This window comes from Carex rostrata, chromosome 2 (assembly GCF_964058835.1).
Source record: "Carex rostrata chromosome 2, lpCarRost1.2, whole genome shotgun sequence".
NCBI lineage: Eukaryota > Viridiplantae > Streptophyta > Magnoliopsida > Poales > Cyperaceae > Carex > Carex rostrata.
The window spans coordinates 6,968,749-6,974,230 of record NC_135919.1 but is presented as its reverse complement, the minus strand read 5'-3'; positions in this window follow the sequence as shown (position 1 = coordinate 6,974,230).

Sequence of the window (5,482 nt, the reverse complement as noted above, 5' to 3'; positions counted from 1 at the left end):
GAAAAACTGGAGAGGATTGAAGAATAGATGTAAAATGAATGGCATGAGATGAGAAAGGGAGCCAGAGAAGACAAGAGGTGATATTGCAAGAGGCTTTGTAGACAACACGGTCGGCTAAGGTTCCCAACTTTCCATATAAAGAAATATAATTTATTTTCTTTATTTATGAAAACAAAAAAGGAGTGGTTAAAAGCGCACCTCATTAAATTCTTCCACAAGTGACAAGACCACAACCCATAATTTTTGTTACCTTTGCAATATCCAAATATATTAATTTCAAGTCTAATTAAGCTATGTTGAAAAAAAATTGTTAATTTCTTAATTAAACACTTCAATTCTATGATCACAAGGAATCGAAACTCTTGTCCTCCAGTGGGCAGAAAATTTTTGTTTGTAAAGTTACTGACAGTCGAGTTTAGAATGAATTTTGAGATAAAACTATATCTAATATTTAAATATCAAAATCTAATACGGATTCACATATCATTGACTTTAGAAACATAATTTTTCGTGTTCACAGGAAGGCAGATGATCCGATTTCATGATCACACATGATTCAGATTTGTAGTCCTACACGCATCTCCAAACTTGATCCTATAATAATTAAGAATCAAATGCTCCCATGATGGGAAATCATTGGAGGGCCAGCCACCGCCTGACACATCATCATGCTGATGTGTCACCTTTCTTTGCGCGACACCATTACAGTCAGCTCTTCTCTCTCTCTCTCTATATATATATATATGCTTTATCCACTAAGAAAACATGAATCTCTCATGACATCATCCAAAAGCCTCCACTAATGTATTGGCCAATAACCAATAACATATATATTTTAATTGCCGACGTCTAATCCATTTACATATTACTTTTTGGTTAGACTAATTTGTCTGTTTTGCAACTTAATTTGATTCTGTTCCCTTGCAAAATTCAGTTATTGTGTTATTTGTTGCCACATACATACATCTAAACAAAATTATTCTTCCTATAATTGTCTATGCATTGTTTTGTTCATTCTTTTATCATATATTAGCATAAAACAATATTTTCGGCTCCATTAATTTATTATTACCGGAGAGATAGAGGGATTATATATTTGCTCGCCATATATTGCAGATTTGTGTGATGTGAATTTAGTATCTTTTTTTTTTTTTTCGTTTTGTTGGATTGATACAAATATTTTAATACAAGATTTAAGAGGGTTCGATTGAAGAAAACAATTTCAATAATTATTTCACTTTGAATTTGAAAAGACACTTATTCTCTCTAATCAAGTAATCATGTCATTTAGATATTGCTTTTGTCTGGTGGCGTCGAAGTCAATGCATATCTAGGAGCTTAGACTCAAAGAAAATTGTCTAATTAATTAATTAAATATTAAAGATGATATAGATAGTGAAGTGCTCCATGGCACCAACTAAGCTACCATCAGATGAGCTAATTAAGTAATTAACCTTTATTCCAACTGACAGATAACTACTGTTGTCCCCCCCCCCCCCCCCCCTCCTCTTCTTAAGAGTACTGCTATGATCCATGAATATAATAAGACTGATTGCACTAGTGAAAATATGGAATCAGGATTGGTTATATACGCATATTAGTATCAGAATACAACCGATCCTGATGAAGGCGATACTGATACTACAATAATTTGGATCGGTTAAATAACCGATCCAAATAGTAACTATTAGGATCGGTTGATTAGTATAACCGATCCTAATAGTTCCTAATCTGGATCGGTTCTATTAAAAAACTGATCCTGATTAATATATAGTAGGATCGGTTATTTGAAACAACCGATCCTAATTCCTTTTCTTTCTTTTTTAATGTTGGTTCTACAAAAAAAAAAAAAAATTAGGATTGGTTGTTTGAAACAACCGACCCTAATAGTACTATTAAAAACCGATCCTAATTTTTTTTTCCAGAACCAACATTTTCACTAGTGGAAAAACAGGAATCAGGATCGGTTATATACACATATCAGTATCGGAATCCAACCGATCCTGATGAAGGCGATACTGATACTATCAGGATCGGTTTTATATTTTTAAAGAACCGATCCAAATAGAAACTATTAGGATCGGTTTTTTAATAAAACCGATCTTAATAGTTGTTATCTAGATCGGTTTTTGACTAAGAACCGATCCCGATACATACTATCAAGATCGGTTTTTATATAAGAACCGATCTTGATAGTATTTTCGAATTTTTTTTTAAAAAAATTACATAACAACCGATCCTGATACGTACTATCAAGATCGGTTTTTATATAAAACCGATCTTGATAGTATTTCAGATCATAATTCCAAAAAAAAAAAAACTTTTAGGATCGGTTTTTATTTAAAAACCGATCCTAAAATTTTTTTTTTTTTTTTTAGAATTAGGATCGGTTATTTTAAACAACCGATCCTAATAGTAGTAATCTGGATCGGTTGTTTAAAATAACCGATCCTGATGTTTTATTGAAGCTAAAAAAAATATTTTTATTTATTTGACCAGCTTCCATATATATTTTGCTGGCCAGCATCCTAAATTTTTTTTTTTTTGCACAGTAAGAAGCAATAATCAATTAAATATCATATACACATTCTAAATTAATTATCATACACATCTTAAACTATTACAAAAAATTCATGTACTTCATACAAAGTTTTGTGAAGCATTACATATTATAACAAGAAATTTAAATCCAAAAAAAAATTAATTAACAAACATACAATTGACTAATAGGGCTATTTCTTCAATTAACACACATTTATACAATATACACATTTATGCAATTAATGTAAAGCACAACAATAAAAAAATCAATAATTACCTCTTTTGCAATCACATCACTTGAGATTAAAAAAGACCCTAAAAACAAAAACAAAGGTAACAATTAGATGGAAAAACATTTTCCAATAAAAAATACAAAAAAATGTGTTTTAAAAGTATAATAATGAGAAAATTAGATAAAGCTAATACAATGATAGTTGATCGGCCGGATGATTAAGTAACTTGAGAGATATGTCCTCAAAACTGTAAAACAATATACAAACACCATTAATTAATTTTTGAAACAATAAAAAAAATTAAAAACTTACACAATTGAGCCGGAGGTGCGAGAGGCTCGGCTTTGAGAGGAAGAGACGGAGAGAAAGAGAGAGAGAGACACGGAGGAGAGGGAGAGACGGAAACAAAGAGTACTGAGGATTTGAGAGGGAGATACGGAGACAGAGACAGAGACGCTAAATTGAAAATGAGAGGCGCGAAATGAAAATAAGAAGAACCCTAACTAAGCTGGTTATATAGGAAGTTATCATTAGGATCGGTTGTTTATAAAAAACCGATCCTAATACAATTTTTTTTTTCAAAGTTGGTTCTGCAAAAAAAAAAAAAAAATCAGGATCGGTTTTTTATAAAAAACCGACCCTTTTTTTTTTTTTTTTTTGCAGAACCAATTTTGAAAAAAAAAATTAGTATCAGGATTGGTTTTTTATAAAAAAACCGATCCTGATACTATATATAAGAAAAATCACTGACGTAAACCCCACTCATATTGATGGTCTATCAACCATCAAACGGCTACCATTTATTTTCTTTTCTGTTTGGTAATACATGTACACGGATAAATATTAAGAAAAATGTGAAAAATATAAAAATTATTTATTTGTGTTTGTATGGCCAAATCAACTCTATTATGATCAATTTTGTACAATTTTATTATTATTAATGGCATCAAATTGTTAAATGGAATGCAGACCGTTCATTTCTGCATGATTATCCAACGGTGGATCTGTAATTAAATGACATGTAATAATTTTTAAAATGATCAAGATATAACATGGAATGTTAATAACGTAAAAGTGCCGAAGGCCCGACAACTGTAAGTTTTGATCCAACGTAAACTATTTCCTGCCGTGCGATGTTGCTATATTGTTTTGCTTTGATGAACTAGTAAACGAATCCTGAATTGTATAAAATTTTATAATGGTGAAATTAATATGACATTCTTTCATTTTAACGGTTCCGATCGACCAAATGCTAATGTTCGTATTCATTCCTTCACAACCCCACACAACAAGGGTTCAAGTCCTATGTATATTATTATATGGCACAAGTCATTGATGCATCATGCATGATTGTATAAAAAAATTCAATCGTCAAAATGACTTCAAAATGAAATATCAATGTCAAAATAATTAATTATATTATCACATAAATTTTAATAATATAAATTACATTAATTTTCATCAAAATTACATTAATGAAATATCAATGTCAAATAGTACGTATCTGCTGTTTAATATTATTTAAGTAGAATTTGAAAATTAAATAAAATTTCTATTAAATAATTAACTTATATTTCTAATATGTAATTTTTTATATTTATTTAAACAACCATATGAAAAGATTTTCCAAATAAAAGAAAAAAACTATCTGGATCGGTTTTATTGCTAAAAACCGATCCAGTGCTAAAAATCGATCCTGATACAATTTTTTTTTTCAAAGTTGGTTCTGCAAAAAAAAAAAAAAATCAGGTCGGTTTTTTATAAAAAACCGACCCTGATTTTATTTTTTTTGCAGAACCAATTTTGAAAAAAAAAATTGTATCAGGATCGGTTTTATTGCTAAAAACCGATCCTGATAGTATCTGGATCGGTTTTTAGCAATAAAACCGATCCAGATAGTTTTTCTTTTATTTTTGCAGATGACATGCAGAACCAATTTTGAAAAAAAAATTGTATCAGGATCGGTTTTTTTATAAAACCGATCCTGAGATTATCAGGATCAGTTGTTCTAAAAAACCGATCCTAATAGTTAAACTATTAGGATCGGTTGACTAAAAAACCCGATCTAACTAGTTTTTAGGATCGGTTTTGTTCAGAAAACCGATCCAGATAGGTATTAGTATCGGTTGTTTCATATAACCGATCCTGATTCATGTTTTTCCACTAGTGTTTGTGAATCCAGATATAATGCATTACATATTATAACAAAAAATTTAAATCCAAAAATTTTTATTAACAAACATACAAGTGACTAATTGAGATATTTCTTCAATTAACACACATTTATGCAATTAATGTAAAACACAACAATAAAAAAACCAATAATTACCTCTTTTGCAATCACATCACTTGAGATTAGAAAAGACCCGAAAAACAAAAACAAATGAAACAATTAGATGGAAAAACATTTTCCAATGAAAAATACAAAAAAAAGTGTTTTAAAAGTATAATAATGAGAAAATTAGATAAAGCTAATACCGTGATAGTTGATCGACCGGATGATTAAGTAACTTGAGCGAGATGTCCTCAAGACTGTAAAACAATATACAAACACCATTAATTAATTTTTGAAATAATAAAAATAATTAAAAACTAACACAAGTGAGCCGGAGGTGCGAGAGGCTCGGCTTTGAGAGGGAGAGACAGAGACAAAGAGAGAGAGAGGCACGGAGGAGAGGGAGAGACAGAGAGAGAGAGAGAGATACGGA